The sequence below is a fragment of the Gopherus evgoodei genome, chromosome 8 (assembly GCF_007399415.2).
Source record: "Gopherus evgoodei ecotype Sinaloan lineage chromosome 8, rGopEvg1_v1.p, whole genome shotgun sequence".
In the NCBI taxonomy this organism is placed as follows: domain Eukaryota; kingdom Metazoa; phylum Chordata; order Testudines; family Testudinidae; genus Gopherus; species Gopherus evgoodei.
The window spans coordinates 104,504,327-104,523,920 of record NC_044329.1 but is presented as its reverse complement, the minus strand read 5'-3'; the positions used below and the strand labels follow the sequence as shown (position 1 = coordinate 104,523,920).

Below are 19,594 nucleotides of genomic sequence, written 5' to 3'. Positions count from 1 at the left end.
AGCCAGTTCACACTGGTTCACAAGAACTGGTTGTTAAATTTAGAAGCTGGTGCAGAACTGGTTGCTAAAAGGGTGGCCCGGCTTCCCCAGGGGGCAATTTAAAGGGCCTGGGGTTCCCAGAAGGGGCTAGAGCCCCAGGCCCTTTAAATTGCCACCAGAGCCCCACTGCTGGAGCCCTGGGGTAGGGCTGTGGGGCTCTGGGTGCTATTTAAAAAGTCCGGGGCTCCTGCTGCTTCTACCACCCCAGCCCTTTAAATAGCCCCTGGAGCCCCGGGCTGCTGCTGCTACCCCAGTGGGAGAGGGGATGAGGAGAAACCTGCAGGTTCTGAGGGGGACAGGACATGGGTTGGGGAGACAGGCATGTGGAGCTTGTACTGTACTCACCGTGTGGTTCCCTACCGGGTCTTCAGCGGCACTTCGGCGGCGGCTGGGGGTGGGGGAGTCTTCACTCACTATAGGTGAAGGACCTGCCACCAAAATGCTGCCGAAAACCTGGAGCGAATGAAGACACACACACACACACACCCCGCCAAAGTGCTGCCGAGGACCTGGAAGGGAACAGGTTCTTAGGATTTTGGGAGCTCATTACTGAGTATACTCAGGGAGCTAACTGTCCTGTTCCAGCTGAGGCCTCATTAGTTCTGAGTGGAGTACTGTGTCCAATTGTGGGTGCCAAACTAAGAATGATGTGGACAATCTGGAGAGATTCCAGAGGAGAGCAACAACAATGATAAAAGGTTTAGAAAACCTGACCTATGAGAAAAGGTTAAAAAACTAGATATGTTTAGTCTCGAGAAAAGAATATTGAGGAGGACCCGATAGTTTAAACTATGTTAATAGCAACTATAAAGAGGATAGTGATCAACTGTTCTCCATGTCCACTGAAGGTAGGATAACAAGAAATGGGCTTAATCTCAGGCAAGGGAGGTTTAGGGGAAACTTTCTAACTATAAGGGTGTTATAAACAGATAGCTAAGGGTTAACGTCTCTTTCACCTGGAAATAAGTATCTGAAGCACCTGACCAGAGGACCAATCAGGAAACAGGATTTTTTCAACTCTGGGTGGAGGGAAGTTTGTGTGTGAGTCCTTTGTTCTTGGGTCTTCTGTCTGCCTCTCTCTCAGCTATGAGAAGTGATTTCTGTTTCCTGCTTTCTAATCTTCTGTTTCCCAGTTGTAAGTACCAAAGATCAGATAGGGATTTATATGTTCTTTTGTATTTACATGAATATAGTTGCTGGAGGGCTTTGAATTGTATTCTTTTTGAATAAGGCTGTTTATTCATATTTCTTTTAAGCAATTGACCCTGTATGTGTCACCTTAATACAGAGAGACCATTTTTATGTATTTTTCTTTCTTTTTATATAAAGCTTTCTTTTTAAGACCTGTTGGAGTTTTTCTTTAGTGGGGAACTCCAGGGAATTGAGTCTGTACTCACCAGGGAACTGGTGGGAGGAAGAAGTCAGGGGGAAATCTGTGTGTGTTACATTTACTAGCCTGACTTTGCATTCCCTCTGGGTGAGGGGGGAAGAGAGATTAGCTCTTGGTAATTTTGTTCTCCAGGACTGGGAACGGGGAGGGTGGAATCCCTCTGTTTAGATTCACGGAGCTTGCTTCTGTCTCTCTCTCCAGGCACACCTGGAGGGGGGAAGGGAAAAGGTTTATTTCCCTTTGTTGTGAGACTCAAGGGAGTTGGGTCTTGGGGTTCCCAGGGAAGGTTTGGGGGGACCAGAGTGCCCCAAAACACTCTAATTTTTTGGGTGGTGGCAGCTTTACCAGGTCCAAGCTGGTAACTAAGCTTGGAGGTTTTCATGCTAACCCCCATATTTTGGACGCTAAGGTCCAAATCTGGGACTAGGTTTATGACAAAGGGTAGTTAAGGAATAGGATTCCAAGGGAGGTTGTGGAATCTCCATCATTGGAGGTTTTTAAAAACAGGTTGGACAAACACCTGTCAGGGATGATCTAGGTTTACTTGATCCTGCCAAGTTTAGTCCAAGAGGAGTTATTAGCTCTGTTTTGGTGAAGGTACCACCACCAGACTTGGGTAAGACTCAAAATATATGTATGCCAGTTAAGGAGCCAGTAACCTAACCATATGAAAGGATGGGTTACTGGTCAAAGCCAAAAACAAAAATCAAAGCCATGTTTGCAGCAGGAAGTTCTGGAGCTGCTTGGTGGCAGGATTTAAGGGATGGAAGGGTGCAACTCATGGAAACATCTTGCCTGACTGCTATACATGAAAAAAAACAAAACCTTTTCTGGGTGAGTCATTCCCATGGTATGTTCACTGGAGCCTCACATACCATGGGAATGACTAAACTTTGGGCTAGCGTAACTCCCCTGTGCTAAGGAGAGGAACGCCTCTCTTTGAGATGCATGAATTACTGCAGCTGGTTGAGGTGGAGGTTGGTACAAAGATAACTCATCAAGCCACAAAGCTGAGCGTCTGAGTACGATATATTCTGCTCATTGAGCTGCTTTTTTATGGGTCATCATATGAGCTCATTTTCATAATTTGCTGACTAAGCTATGTGCTTAATTTGTTAATTTTTATATTTTCCATTTCCAGTATTTGGGTTGACTCTTTATTGGATGTAATGTCCATCTTGTGAAAGTTCTATTTATTCCTTATCTCTTACACTTAGAGTGCACAGCACCGTTCTTTCACAGGTGTGTTCAACCCTTTACAAGTACTTGGTTAATTCTGTACTGTAAGTACAAGCATTTCATTTTATTTGTTGGAGGCTTTTTTATTTGTTATATAGCTCTGCTTAATTTGTAAAAGCAAATTAAGTTGCAACAAATCGGGATATTAGGCTGGATGTTTACACAGAGTAAGTGAAACAAACAGGTTCGCCAAACCAATTGCTTTATACTTTGGAAACAATCATGCCACTGTTGGAAAAAGAAAAGTTGCTAATTTTGTTACGTACTAACTGACTCATAGCAGACAGCTGGTAGAGAATGTTCTTATTCCAACCAAGCTGATTTTGTATAATGAGTTGAGCAAATGTACACAACTGGATAAGTGATGTATATAAAAACAGTAATATGCAGTTCATTTAACCAAACAGTACAGAGTATAAAATTTCAACCACTAATGTTTACGGTACCATTAGCAGTTAACAATGTGTTCAGTCTTTTCAGTATGGCACAGAGTTAGACTGGCAGGACCTAAAATTCAGCCACTACAGAACTGAACTTTATCAAAGTATGACACTGAATTAATAAAGTACAAAAATCAGAAGCACTGAAACATGCAGCTAATCAGTCAAGTATTAAAGCAGTCTATGCAGCTGTCAGTGAAGTGTGTTTAAAAAAAATAAAAATAAAAAGCAACAATGTACACCCCTTAACTAAAAAAATATGCAGCTTGCTCAATAAGCTATGCAAACGTCTTTTGAAATGAAGTACTGTAATAAAAGTTAGTGATACAGTAAGCAAACATTTGCCAAACAAGTAAAATAGGCTGCTGGTGTGATTTTGTCCTTACTGATGTTCTTTATTAATAAATCATAAAGAGAAACAAGACTAGGTATACACTGTTCACATAGAAAATAGCAATTCAAACCACCTTGTCATTACTCTGCATGATTTTTATTACTTTTGAGGGGTAGTAATGGGTGACATTGCATGATTAATGCAATTTCAATACTCAACTTGTTTAAGAGCATAAACAAAAATACTGATAGTCATAGAGGATGCTTAAAAAGAGACCTGCAACTGATAGAGGAGACACACACTGTGGTCTCTCTCTCTCTCTATCTCAGATGTGTCTGTTCTTTGTTGTTCTCTCTCTTACTGTTAGAAAGGATGTGAGAATTTGGGGCGGGGGGGTGTGGAACTGCAGTGGGAGCTGTTTCAGGGGATTGCTAAGTCTGAAGCGGTGGCCTGCCTAGGGAATCTCAAAACTCCTCACAGAAATGGAGAGGAAAAGGAACAGACTTACTTTCTTGCTTACTATGTTAGAGCCAAATAGTCAAGTGATGGTGGCTTGTTTGCTGAGCCTAAAGTGGACATAAAACAGTAAGAAAACAAGATGAGTAACTGTCTGCCCTATCTTCAGGATTAAATATGCTACACAAGTGCACCAGCTCCTCTCCAAGTAAAGGCCTTTTAAAACATATTTCTACTTTGTTAGGGGAGGTGTGATTAGGGAAAAATACCAAGACAAAAGCTGGGAAAAACCTGAGCTAATTTTATTTTACATTTTACCTGAGTGCCAGTGCCTTGAAAAGGGTCATATGCCTTCTTAAGGCTTACTATATCAGTTACCCTGAGAGCCATTGTTTGTAGTATTTTGCATCAAGGGTCATGTTGGCATTTTACCTGTCCCCCATTCCATGGGGGACTAGGGAAGGATAGTACCTCTGTTGGAGAAACACATCATGCTCCTTTGGGAGTAGTTCATCCGCTTTGGTTCCCACCTACACCCAGCTCCCACCTGTGGCTCCAAGTAACTGCTTGCATGCGACAGCAGCCACACCCCAGGAAACCGCTTCAATGAACAGCCAAATCTGGTGAGGGTAGCCGATTGGGTCTTTTGCCCTCGGCGAGACAGGGAAACTGTCTTTCTCTAGCATGCGACGACTGTTCTTTGCTTGTGTTCTCAGCTATGCAACAAAGGACTTGGATCAGGGGATATACATCCGCTACCGACTTGATGGCTCCCTCCTTGATCTTTGAAGACTCAGTGCTAAGAATAAGACACTGGAGAGACTTCTCGTCAAGGGACTTCTTGCAGATGACTGCACCTTGATGGCTCATAGACAAGACGACTTTAGGTCATCATTGATAGATTTTCTGAAGCATCTCAGCTCTTTGGCTTCACCATCACTCTCAGGAAGACAGAGGTCTTGTTCCAACCAGCACCTCTTTAAAATGCCCCAGTGCCAGCTATCTTCATCTAAGGCACACAGTTGAAAAATGTGGATCAGTTCAGGTACGTGGGCAGTACCATCTCAAGTGACAGTTCCCTCGATAAGGAAATCTCCTTCAGAGTTAATAAAGCCAGCCAGGCCCTTCGCCGACTTAGAACAAAAGTTCTTAACCAATACAACATCCATCTCTCTACCAAATTGAAGATCTACAGTACAATGTTTCTAACATCTCTCCTGTAGGGATCTGAGACATGAATTCTTTAGAGGTCACGTTAGACAGCTTGAGCAATTTCACATGTGCTCACTCTGCTCAATAATGAGCATTCACTGGCAGGATAAAGTCACCAATATTAAGGTCCTTGAAAAAGCAAACACAACCAGCATTGAGGACATGTTATTGAGAGCACAACTTAGGTGGACTGGATATGTCATCCAAATGGAAGAGTACCATCTCCCAAAACAGATTTGCATGGGGAGCTGAGTCAGGGCCAAAGAAAGAGGGGTCATCCGTATAAGCACTTCAAAGATAATATGAAGAGCAGTCTCCAATGGGCTGGCATCAATCCTGAAAAACTTGAGCAAATGGCTCAGGACAGGAGTCCTTGGTGCTCTCCGACAAGCTCAGCATGTGACAAGTTTGAGTGGGATCAATGAAATTATCTCCAGGCTGCACGTGAAAGGCGCCACAGAGCTGCATCATCAAACACCATAGATACACACTTCCTATGCCCTCAGTGCAGCCAACTCTGTGCATCAAGATTCGGACTGCAGAGTCATATGTGTAAACATGTATGAGAACTGCGACAATATCGTCATTGTCATCATCATCTGTGATGGACTACCAATAATATTCCATTTCCAGGCTCTATCGCCTCCCCGTGGCTCCCAGTCCCAGTCTCCATGGCCAGCCAGCGCCACTCACAGTTTCTCACTTCCACTACTCCAGTCCCAGTCTCACCAGACACCTTGTCGCAATCTACTTCTTCACCCCTCCCCCTAGTTTTACTTCTGTCCCTCTGCAGTCTAATCAGAGGGCTGTCTTCTCCATGTTGCCTGGGGTTCAACAGAGGGATCACTAGGAGCACTGGAGATGGGCTCCCTACTCTCATTTCCAGTGACTAGCCTCAGCCCAACTTCCAGAGCAGTCAGGAGCGGTCATTAACAGGAAAGTCTGGCTTTACCCCTGAAGTCAGCTGCTCTGTGGAGAGAGCTCCTGTGTAATCTGATCAGCATTAGGAGACATGGTGCTACTTTTCAAAGACTTATAAGTTGGCTAGATTTTCCTGAGGCAAAAGGCAAATTGATGACACTTAAGGCCACTCCTCAGCCAAATTTCAGGTGTCTGTTCCAAAGCATGTGAACTCGGAAGTTGTCCAAAGAAAGGGGAGACAGATTTTTTAGCACAAAGGTCAGAGAAAAACACACTGTATTGCCTCTCTCTAAAATGGCTGAATTGTTTTGGCTGAAATTTTCCAAATAAGTTCAGCCTAAGGCAGACAATTGATGTGAAAAATTTCAGCCCAAACAGTTAAGTTTTCACAAAGTTATAAGCAACAGAAAATAGGATCTTACAATGGGTAGTGTTGGGCAACCTTAATAATAAGTGGTGCAAGCAGCCCCACCTATAATGCCATTTTTTAAATAAAATATGCAATAGTGCAATTGCTAACAGTATGGTCCAACCTTCATTATGAACCAGTTAGGCATCCAGGAACTAAGGGTATGTCTACAGTGGAATGTAAGCCTGTGCTTGAGCCTGGATTCAAGCCTAATACCCCTTGCATCTACACTGCAATTGTGCTGACCCAGGGTTCAGACCCAGAGTCCCAAGACCCAGCAGAGCAGGAGAGTCTGTGCTCGAGTTAAGCCAAGACCCAGGGTCCAAGCCCTATTGTTTTGCAGTGTAGATGCCATTCCGCCTGACTTAGGTCCCAGTAGTCAGCCGGAAGTATCCCACTATTCCATGGGACAACTTCCTTAGTCCTCTCTGTCCTAACCATCCACTTATTGAAAATGGCAGCAACTCAGTTCAGCATTAACTCATTGTCTTCTGAGCACCAATCTATAAACACACTGTCAGAGAGACCCTGGGTTTGCAATGGAGAGCGAACTGATCAAGGCTTTCGCAAAGCAAGTTGCTTCAAAATCTCCTGTAGCATACAGAGTGGGCAGTAAAGTTTTCTCACAGTGCCGCAGAGTCCTAGGGATAAAGTGGCCATATTTTGGAGGGGAAGAGGGCACACTAGGGACTCTGGGATATGGTTACTTTGACGTGGATCTGCACACTGCAGCGTGGATGCCAATGCCCTAGGTTGGAGCATGGGTTAGAAAAGTTGTAACGTAGGGTTTACAATCTAGATACTCAAAATCAGAGTTCCCTAACATGGGTGAGCTGACTTGAGTCCCACCAACCCTGGGCTTACATTGCAGTGTAGCCATACTCTAAATGATACAAAATCCAGCAGAAATACTTCAGCCCTTCAACCATCCAAGATACAGGATTTGGGCACTGTGCAATGGCACTAAGTAGGGATCCTTTAGATGAGATTTTAAAACCTGACATCTTGCATTCTGCATGGACATTAAATATCCCATAGTATTTTGGTAACAGTGGGGATTTGCCCAGTGCTTTAGACCAAATTTCTCTCTGCTGCTACCACTGTTGTGTAGCCTGCTGTCCACTAGCTGGTTGCCAGTGTTGTCAACTATCATGAATCTTACAATATTTGGTGCTTTTATTGAAGGTTCCAGCTCCTGAAGTTATGGGACTACACAAGACTCAGATTTTTTTAAAGAAAAAAACAAATTGCCAACCCTCACAGTGGTAGAGAAATACTGAAAATGTGACCTAAGTGTACCTTAAAGGCTAAAAACAAAAAGAAAAAAGCAAATAAAAAGAACCCCTTTTAAAAAATGTTATGGTTCTTAAACAATCTCATGACTTTTGATGCCTGACTCATAACTTTTGAATGCATGTAGTTGGCAATACGATATTGCTGCCTCCCCACCAAACAACGGTTCTGTATGTATTTCAAAGGTCTGGGGATCCTTCAGGATAAAAGGTGTTATATAAAAGTAGATGCTTATAAAAGATAGCGGAGGAACCCAACAGTGCAGAGCCAGTAACTAATAGCTGAAGTTGCCAGCGGTGACTGAAAACAAAAAGTACACTAAGCATTGTAAAAATTTCCTAACAAAGACTTCTCAAGGTTTTTTTAATTGACCTTTTAAAATTTAATACCTTTAACATTTTTAAATAACCAACATATTTTTTCTTCCTGTATAGGAAACATGTCTCCTTTCAAGTTTTAAACTTTATGGCTTTTAGTCCTTTTCCTCCCACTCCAATTAGTTAACAAATATTTAAAATCTCTCTGCTGTCATAAGAAAATAAATTTTCACCTACTGAGGGATGATGTTAAGAATCATACAGAGCCATAGCAGATTTGTTAATCAGCTGCACTGGTGGTCTGTTAACTGGAAATTGTCAAGTCTTTGCACAGGTACTAAAGTCTTACAAAGATAATAAAAAGAAAGGTTTACAGATTGTGAATTATAGGATTTTCTCCCTCTGGAGCGCTCATTAAAACACTTAAAGAGGAGAGAAGGTAAATTTTAGCACATCACATATACCAGCATTAAAAAAAGACAGATTTTTAATGAAATAAATGCTGTTGGATATACAGTTTCTCAATACCAAATATAAAATGAGCAAATTTATTATTGCAGCAAAGTATTTGATACAATGTTCTTGGCATGAGAAACTATGACTAGTAGATGAAGAAAGAGGTATCACTCAATATTTGTGTCTTTCAATAAATGGGGCATAATTACTTTAGAAATATAAAATGTTCTTCAGAATTAATTGCCAGTTGCATAATGTTCCCTGGCTACCTGGTCCTTCTGATGAGGTTTCTGCTAGTCTCAAAACTAATGCAGTTATGCACGCGCACGCGCACACACACAGGGGTTTCAGGATCCATGCAGGGCACAGCCATCCATTCACAGACACAATGCTGTTCATAATGTGTGCAGAAGGGATTGCATTGATGAGATCAGCCTTATCTCTCACACATTTTATTGGACTGGAATCCTATGGAGAGGGACATCTCAGACCCACCCCTTCTTGACCAAAAAGTGCACAGACTGTGATATATAGCCACAGTGGGATTCTGAGTGATCAGAGGATGCATGCTATAGAACTGCTGCTCCCATATTCAAGGCCCTGCACTCCAGATACACTAAATCTGGCTCCCCTGCATGGTCTATCAGACCCAAAGTATAGTGAAGAAATAAGTAGGGCTGGTCAAATTTTTTCAATCAAAAAACCTATTCTTTAACAGACCATTGGCTTTTGATGGAAAAAAACTTTCACAAAAAAACCAACACACCTTTCCACAGAAAATTTTGTCTTTTCATAAAAACTGAACACCCCAAAACCAAAAGTTTTGGTTTCAACTGAAAACCAAATAAATACATTTGGAAATGCTGCTTGGTGCCTATTGAGAATTGCAGTTCTCTTCTGGACTGAGTTTCCCAAGGGGACTACATCTCCTATGACACATGGTGAGGGGCTCATGTTTTGCACTAAGGTGGCTCAAGAAGAGTCAAGGAGCATGGTGCATGATGGGATATGTAGTCCAGTCCAAATATTCAAGTTTAAAAGGACTGACATGTAATACTGACATTCTCAAAAGAAAGGAATGGAGGATAATAGCCATCAGTTGCACTAAGTGTTAGAGAGTAGGAAAAAAGATAGTCAGATGCAGTCATTTTGCTCTGTGCTAAAAAAAAATTACAGAAGACAACAGTCTGTACCCAAAGGATCTCAGACTCATAATGAGATTTGAGGAAGGCACAGACAAAAAGGATAAGATCCATATGACCTGAAGGCACAAGGAGTAGGACAGGAGATATTCCAAGCATAATAGTTGTCTTAGAAGAAGATGTGAAGCCAAGAGTGAGAGAAGGATAAATAAAATAGCACTGTTAAGAAAAAAGGCTTGGGAGAAGCATTGCCAGTGTCTGCAGTGTATTTTGGATTTTTGCAGTTGATGTATATAATAGTTTAGGGTTATAATTTTCCATCCTAGAATTTCATGCATATCATGGGAATCTGTAAGGGCACAGTAAGAGGTTATAGTGTGTAAGAAACTGAGAGGTGGGCAAATGAGGAAAAGTCCCAAAAATATAATAAGCAAATTGCCAGCCTCTTTATTTCAATGTTTCCTGATATGCTGAGAAAATGAAGTCATTTTAATATGCACAACCAACGCTTTTTGATCATAAAGGGCTTGGTGATCTTGACAGTGTTGCAGTAATCGTAGCTTTACAAAGATAAAAAGTTCTAACAATTTCTTCAGTAACTAGATACAGATAGATTTTCCATCAGTGTTATCCATGATTGCCTTTGATTTCTACCTATTTGTTTTTGCTTCAAACCTTTATAAGGAAAAGCATACTCTATTTTCACACCTTGGATCCCTCTGCAACACAGAGTTGAAGAATAGTGATGGAGAGCAGGATCTTATTCCACACACAGTTCCTTGGTAGTGGTGGCCACATCCTGAAACAGAATAAATACTCCCAGTTGCTCTACAGCACTGGTACTCTTTTTCTTAGTATCAGTAAATATTTATAAAGAATTCGAAATTGGGCCCCATTGTGCTAGGCACTGTGCAAAACACAGAAGAAGAAGGAAAAAAAAGACAACCCTCTCCTTAAGAGCTTACAACCTTCCTTTTCAGGAGCAGATCAAATATTTCTACAAGTTCTTTTCATCATCTGAGGAACACAGGTAGCATGTGTACTTTTATTCTCTGCAGTGGACACATAATCCATGCTATTGTGACTTTTAAGATAAATTACACTGGTCTACAATTTTTGAGAAGTCGTCTGCTTCAGAGATAAAATGTGATATTTATTATGTATTTTGATGTACTGAATTCAAATATGACAATTAAAACAACTGATTGGCTACTCTTTCTAAGATATTTAAGTTTTTACATTTTATGTCTATGTATATTGTGTAGATAGTAGAGTTTTAATCATAAATTGTAAACGTAGGTCTTTTCATGTGTTTATGGTTGCTTTACATGATAATATTTCACCTGTCCTGTTTATGTAACACTTTAAAAATCAGCAAAAGGGTTATATAAATAAAATTGATTATGAAACAAAAGGCAAAAAACTATTATGTACATAGTTTAGTCCTATTTAGTGTCTACTCAGCGCTTCTTGGCTTGTCTCTTGTATTCATTAAATGGAGCATCTCTTGTCACTGACCAGCAATAGTCTTCAAGCACTGATGGGCTCCATTTGCCCTGATAGCCTGCCAGGAGATTCCACTGCTGTAGTCTGGAGCCCAACAGCTCTGCCTTACTCTTGGGTAGTTCCAAATCCCTGACAAGGTCATTCAGTTCACCTTGTGTTATGAGGTGTGGTTCAGTGGAGGAGGATGGGAGAAAATGTGGGTCCTGTGACACTGATGGTTCAGGACCAGAAGTTTCATCCTCTTCCTCATCTGACTCAAGTGAGAATGATTCTGGTGCATCAGGAACCGGCAGTCCTTCTCCTTGAGGTACTGGGCATATGGCTGATGGAATGTTTGGATAATGCACAGTCCACTTTTTCTTCTTTGACACACCTTTCCCAACTGGAGGCACCATGCAGAAGTAACAATTGCTGGTATGATCTGTTGGCTCTCTCCAAATCATTGGCACTGCAAAAGGCATAGACTTCCTTTTCCTGTTCAACCACTGGCGAAGATTTGTTGCACAAGTGTCGCAGCATATGTGTGGGGCCCACCTCTTGTCTCCAATTTTGCAGCCAAAATAAAGGTGATAGGCTTTCTTAACCAGAGTGGTTATACTGCGCTTTTGTGATACAAAAGTCACTTCACCACAAACATAGCAGAAGTTATCTGCACTGTTCACACAAGTAAGAGGCAGCTCTGCTCACTTTGGCTAAACAGAAATGTGTCCCTTTGCAAAATCAAACACTGACAAATAAGAGAGCACGACACTGTCTGATTTCTAAAGCTGATATAGGGCAATTTGTTCAGCCGAGTGATGTAAGCTTCGTTATGATTGCATCATCTAGACTTCTAGGAATAACATGATGCAATTCATATCATGTATGACGCAATACCAGCTTCAGATTGCATCATTCATTGTTTTGCCTCAAAAGCAAGTACTGTCCAAACCCAGTCATATATTTATTCATAGATCCAGTCAAAGATGTATTTTAGTCATTTCTGGTTTAAACTGAGATCCTTTCCCTTTATAACTCACTTATCCTCCGCCATTCCCAAGTCAAGGGTCGTATATACTGACCCAATAGCATATCTTGAAAACTAGAGCCAATCAACAATTTTAAGCATCGTTTTCATTCTTATTGACCCAGAATTAGTAAAGCTGGACTACATTTATTTCAGAAGCATTTTGGCTGTAGAGCAGTGTTATGCCAGTGGATTACCCTGACAGGCTGCAGGTTGCCCACCACTGGTCTAGATAATACTTAGTCCTGCCATGAGTGCAGGGGACTGAACTAGATGACCTCTTAAGGTCCCTGCCAGTCCCATGATTCCATATTAGATTTATAGACTCATAGACTCTAGGACTGAAAGGGACCTTGAGAGGTCATCGAGTCCAGTCCCCTGCCCTCATGGCAGGACCAAATACTGTCTAGACCATCCCTAATAGACATTTATCTAACCTACTCTTAAATATCTCCAGAGATGGAGATTCCACAACTTCCCTAGGCAATTTATTCCAGTGTTTAACTACCCTGACAGTTAGGAACTTTTTCCTAATGTCCAGCCTAAATCTCCCTTGCTGCAGTTTAAGCAATTTACACAAGTAGAACAGCATCTAAACCTCCCGATGATCATTATGAAACAGTAACACTAGGGCTACAAGAGATGCTTACATTGAGGTTTCTAGGAAGTTCAAAGACAGTTTCCTTATTAAGGGATGGAGTTCTCTACAGAACTCGTGACATCCACCCTTGTCAAGGTACCCCTTGTCTGGACGTAACAAATTCTTTCTTCACACTGTTCATCACAGCTCTTCTCTACACATGATTTTTTCATGTCTGATTTACTGAAAGGATGATACCAACAGAAAACAATAAAAGCCAAAAGGATCTAACTCACAAGACAGAATAATATTTTGTTCACATTTGTAATTATATCACCCTAACTAAAGACTGTATTACGTTATATTTTACAAGAATATTGACAACTGTAAAACCTATCAAAATATAAACATCAATTAAGATAAGGTTGAATTATACACATAAGGAACATTTTCTTTATTGAACAGTTTTCAAAGTTTGTTATTTCAAAAGAGTTTTCTAGATATAATGCAAATAAAATGCAAATATTATCTTCTTAACAGCAGTAAATTACCAGAAAAATTCAAAGATGTTTAGCTACAGTATATGAAAACTTCTAAAGATAGCTGGGGAGATTTAATCCACATATTCCTTATTCAAAAAGTGCTGGTTTACATAAAGAAAAGCTTTTTAATACAAACATACAACAATTTTGAATGACTGTACTTATTTACATCTGTTGAGGGACCTGAACTAGCATTTGAAACTAAAGTAGCTTATTTCTCTGTGAAATGTAAATGTGAGAAATACTTTTGGAATGTTCTTTTAAAAATTGATAGCATATTATTTTACAGAATTACAGTAAATGTGGATCTAAAATGAGAGTTGTCAGACACAGCTCTCTCTTGTATAAAATCCCTGAGAAAAATTGAAAGCCGTGGCTAAAGCAACTAAATGTTATATGACCAAAAATAGTTTAGAAATATGGGTAGGATATTTTAATTAACTGTATTTTAATTTAATAGGAAATCATATCTAACTAAAGTGTTCATGGCTTTTGTCATAAGAGTCTTAGTTGGGTTTATACTGGAACTATGAGAAAATAGTTTTTGGCAAATATAAGGACTCAGAAACTTGACAATTTGTGTAACAAATTATTTGACTTGAACTAAGGTGGTCCTTTGTCAGCATTCCTATCTAAATGTACAGAAATTTAGAAGGCTTGCTAGAAAACTCAGATAAGTTATTTTCTTGCCATTTTATAATTTTCACATATACAAATAAAAGATTAGCAGAGTTAACTCTGGTCTAAGGGCAAGGAAGCTATTATCTCAAGGAACTGGCATTACATATTTATTCTCTGAATTAAGCCTAATTATGGCTTCTGATTTTCAGCTTTAACTGATTAGAGTGAGAGAGAGAGAGAGAGACCCACCCTATAAAACATTGGGAAAACACCATAAAAAGTTACTTGTATCTAAGATCTTGCCTACATGGAGCAATAATACTGACTGCTAATGTGTTGCATATTAATTGGTCCATGTAGACCCTGCTGGTGTGCACCAATGGTTCCCTACTGTGCTTTAATATAGTGGTGTTTGAAACTGTACTACATTAAAGTTCACTAGGGAACATTACAAAGAGATTACTCATTACCGTATATAAAATTGCAAAGAGTAATGTATATAATATATGTTGTTCATTACAGTATATGAAAAGAGAGTCCTGAAAAACATTTTTTCCAGCATCTGGGAATTTCTGAGTTTTATGTAAAGATACACCATGAAAAATTAAATGAATAAACCTGAAAAACAGAAGCCCTAATCATAAACATGGAATCCTGATGTCTGTTAAAAGTGAGCTCAAATGGCTATTTCAGCACCAAAGTGTATCATGGCAAAATGTCACTGTATTATATATAAACTTCCAAAGAAATATACTGTTGAATACACACAGAGGTCCTAAGAAAAAGCCACAGCAATTCTGTTCTCTCTGCTTCTTTCACCCCTGGGACGACCTTTCACAATAAGAATTGTCAGTGCCTTATTTATAATGGCAGATCTCAGGTCTGATTCTGGCAGCTTTTGATCACTTGATGGCCCAAAAGCTTTCATATACAGAAGAATCTGCTGCTTCTTTGGCATCCTGCAGTGTGTTTAAACCTCAAAAGCAACTTTTAGTCCCACAAGTGAATTACTGAAGCAGTGTAAACAAAACACAAACGTCACAAAATGATGAATATCTCAAACAAAATATCTTTGTCAGATGGATGACAACTTCACATTGCCTGAAAGGCATCTTTAAGCAACTGTAGATTGTAAATAAAATTCTGATTTACAAACTAAAGGTAAAAAAAAATTAAACTTTAATACACTTTTTTTGGAAATGCATGAAAAACATACATAAATAATATTTTTGCATATGTTCAAAGTTCCCTGAAGGTAGCCTCCTACACAGGTGCACATTTCTGGGTCACACTAGTCTATATAACAATGTAAATACAAGGTAATTACAGAATTGTCTTCAAAGAAGCCTTGTTATTCACTTTATTGATGTCATGTAAACAAATAAGCTTTGATGAATGTGACAATGACAGTTGTCTGTCAGCAGAAATTCTTTCTAGGATGGATTATACTGATTAGGTAAGAACTCTATACATATGCAATATACAATTAACTTTCTTAGAACTGAAATTTAGAGCACGTCAGCTTTTCCCCCCATCTTCTGAAAAGATGCATGGGCAAGAGGAAAATCATGCTTCTCCCCTCAATCCCCCCCTCAGAAAACGAAAGTAGTAGCAGTACTGTGCATAAGAGATTTTAGCACAGTCAGTAACATTGGTTTGCCACAGTCAGATTTTCAATTTTTACAAATCCCTGGAGCTGTTTTAAGGTTACTATGGATGCCACAAAGCACTGGATCTATGCCTCAGTATAACAGATATCATTTATTGTTTTTGCAAAGAGCCTAAATAAAAACAGAATATTACAGACTGATTGGATTGGTAATGCAACCTTTTAATACTGTCTATGACTACATTAATATACAAAAAATTGCTACAGCACCATCATTAGGGAAGGTTTCAGAGTAGCAGCCGTGTTAGTCTGTATCCACAAAAAGAACAGGTGTACTTGTGGCACCTTAGAGATTAACAAATTTATTTGAGCATAAGCTTTCATGATCTACAACCCACTTCATCGGATGCATGCAGTGGAAAACACAGTAGGAAGATTTTACACACACACACACACACACACACACACACACACACACACACACACACACACACACACACACACACACACGGAGAACATGAAACAATGGGTGTAGGGTGACCAGACAGCAAGTGTCAAAAATCAGGATGGGGGTGGAGGGTAATAGGAGCCTATATAAGAAAAAGACCCAAAAAATCAAGACCGTTCCTATAAAATTGGGACATCTGGTCACGCTAAATGGGTGTTACTATACACACTCTAACGAGAGTGATCAGTTAAGGTGAGCTATTACCAGCAGGAGAGTTTTTTTCTCTCCTGCTGGTAACAGCTCACCTTAACTGATCATTCTCCTTACAGTGTGTATGGTAACACCCATTGCTTCATGTTCTGTGTGTGCGTGTATATCTATATATCTATCTTCCTACTGTATTTTCCACTGCATGCATCCGATGAAGTAGGCTGTACCCTACGAAAGCTTATGCTCAAATACATTTGTTAGTCTCTAAGGTTCCACAAGTACTCCTGTTCTTTTTATTATTAGGGAAGTAAGAGATCTGGAAATGCCAGCTTCTTGTGAATTTACTACGGAGTTAAATAAGCAATGTAACTGAATATAAAGTACTATATTTTCAGTACATCCTTTAATCAAATAAATATGCCCATAAGAAATGTGATAAGTTTGGACAAAATCCAAAGAGATCTGAGTATACAGCTGAGTATTAATGGATTTACGAGCTTTTTATTCAAAATCTTTAGACACATGCATGTATGGTACAAGGCTCCTTTCTGACTAAATCTATACCGCTATATTGAAAAATAAAATTTGCTAAACTTTTCATTTAATTGATCAGTGACAGTGTACTTTATTCATATGTATAACGTGCATATGCATTATGGACTTACCTGCATCCTGGTTCTTTATAGCTCTAAGATGCTTTATATATTGCAAAATATTAATCCGCATCCTTACCTATACTCTTTCCTGAAGTTTATGTTCTTAATGACAATAAAAATGTATAACCATTGTAGAAGTAAATTTAGTCATTGAAATATGAATGGGAAATGAAACTAAGCAATATTTATTGCCAAATAAATTTCTGATTATCATTATTAAGGAACATTTCCAGTCTTTTTCATTTAAATAACTGGAAAACAATCCCCTTTTGTATATTGAATGCTATTTAAATTAGAACTACTCAACAATTTGCATCATTTCGCTACAAATATTTGTAACCATTCTAAAACAGAGGGAAGCTAAAGTGTTAGAAGAAATTATATTCACAAAACTGGGGAAAGACTACAAATTCAAAGGGCTCAATTCACTCCCAGGTTCCACAGAGAGAGAGGTTCTGCAATGCCTCAACAATGCACCTTGAGGGTGAAGCAGAGTTAGCCACAGAACAGCTGCAAAAATGAAGAGAGATGGCATAGCCCAATCACCAGAAGCGTCTGCTGTTCTAGCAGGTCCTTACTAAGTCCTAATGTTGCCAGGGTCAACAGTGCAAACACTTCCTACCCTTGATACCTCTCATTACTGCCCCCACTAGCACAGGAGGGTGCTAACTTTACCACCACAACCCTCACTGGCCCTGCACAAGCAGAAGTGAATCCAATCCAAATACTTGATGATCAAAGAGTTAATGTATTAAGAAGACATACAGAAACAATGGAATTGCAGCATTTAGTTATGCTCATAGAAATCATATTTAAGAAAAATGCAAATATTTGGAAGCCAGGGAGCTATTTTAAAGATCTGCTAAGAGTATTGACACCAGGAGATGGTTTCAAACATCAGCGGTTTTGAAAACAGAAAACAGAATCATCAGCCACTTCAAGCAGGTCTTGCTGTGACACTAGAAAGTCAATTCACTCAGTTTAGCAGCATTCAATTCTCAACATTTTGTTCTGGGTTTCTGTCAAGTTATTCTAGGCTGTGAAATTGTCAGGAATGATGGATGACTATCAGCCTTCTGCTATCTTCTTGCCTTCTCCTTAGAGATTTGCGGTTGCTGACTGCAAAGCAAATTCCTTTTATTTTTTTTTTTTTTAGTTTCTTTCTTTCTTTTTTTGCACAACATGCCAAAACAACAGTAATTATGAGAGAGCCTACACTACAATTATTTTAGCACTTAACTTTGTATTGACAACTGTTAGAGAGAGCTCTCTTGATTAGCAATGATATAGCTTCCTGTCTTTATACTGTAGCTTCAATAATTTCTTTACATGTAATTTTTACAGAAACACTGGTTTTTGATTCTTTACTGTTTTAAAACTATAATATGCGTTTATGTGGAAAACTTCTAATATTTAAATAAAATTAACAGCCTATTCTAATTGTACCAGTGTTTCAAACTGTATAATCCTTGTCATACCATCAAAACCAAACAAAAGAGAATAATTTAGGGATATTAAACAGGATTTCATTAAGGAAGGGGCAGAAGTTTTGTTATTGTTCCAGTCCAAACTTTGTATTCCCCTCCCACATAAATCTTGTTTGTCACACCAAATTCAGCCCTGGTGTATATTGAGGCAAGTCCATTGAAAGTGGCATTAAATCTGTTTACTCATTGATTGAATGTGATCTCAAATCTGCCAAGCATTTACTACAGTGCTTATGAGGAGACAGTTCTGGTCCAGAGGAGGAAAGCGACTTGAGGAAAAATGCCAGGTTAGAGCTGAATGAATAACTTGATTCTTTGGTTCAGAGACTGAACCAAAAAAACCCAAATACAATTGTTTTGGGTCAATCTAACATGGATATTTTGGGGTTTTTTTCATCAAAATGAAAAACTGAAAATTTTGTCTTGGATGGAATAAAAATGTGTTCATCTGAAAAAAGTTTTTGTTTTTTGTTTTTGGCATTTTGTTTTCAGCGGTATTTTAACATTTTTGTTTAATTTAAACAAATGTAGCTACATTTCTAAATAAAAAGATCAAAATATTTCATTTCTAAAAGGCCTAAAGGAAGCATTTTGGACTATTGGTTTTTTTTCAGCTGAAACTGTTTGCCAAATTCAACACAAATTCACAATTATTTTGGTTGATCTGAAACTACATTTTTCAGTGAAACTATTTGTCCAATAAATTTCGCCCAGTTCTACTTGTGATGGCATAAATTGGGATATTCTTCAGGCACACAGCAATTATGGCTCAGTCAAGTTTTCCAATTGTGTTCAAAATAACTGCACAATTCAACATTAACAAGTCAATAGCAATATCAATAAGCCAATTAATTTGCATTGCTCTCATTCACATTTGCAACCTTTTCAATCATACCTTCTCAGGTCAGGACAAAGGGTGCCAAGTGGTTAAGAAAGGATAAGATCTTGAAACAGTAAGCCTCATTAATTAGAGAGCATCTTGATAAAATAACCCCAGAAGGAAAGTATTATTACTTCAGCAACCATTACCACCATATTCTTCCGTAGATGCCCCTCTGTGATCAGTTTTTGGTCCTTTTTATGTTTGGTCAGTATATGCAGTTTATAAGTAGCTAAAACATGAACATATAGTATGCTGATGAAAATGACCATTTTGCTACTGTCTTGATCTTCTCTTTGTTAACTATATGGTTTCCTCTGGATTGCTCATGAATAATCACTTCACGTTCCACATGGAAAAATAATGGTTTCTTTTCTCTAGGAAAAAAATTTACCCTGGTA

At 39.1% G+C, this 19,594-nt stretch overlaps 1 protein-coding gene across 1 annotated transcript in view; it reads right to left on the bottom strand.

Annotated features, from left to right (window-relative positions):
* The window catches only part of AGBL4 (ATP/GTP binding protein like 4), a 1,406,381-nt gene that overhangs the window by 1,012,020 nt on the left and 374,767 nt on the right, over positions 1 to 19,594 (bottom strand).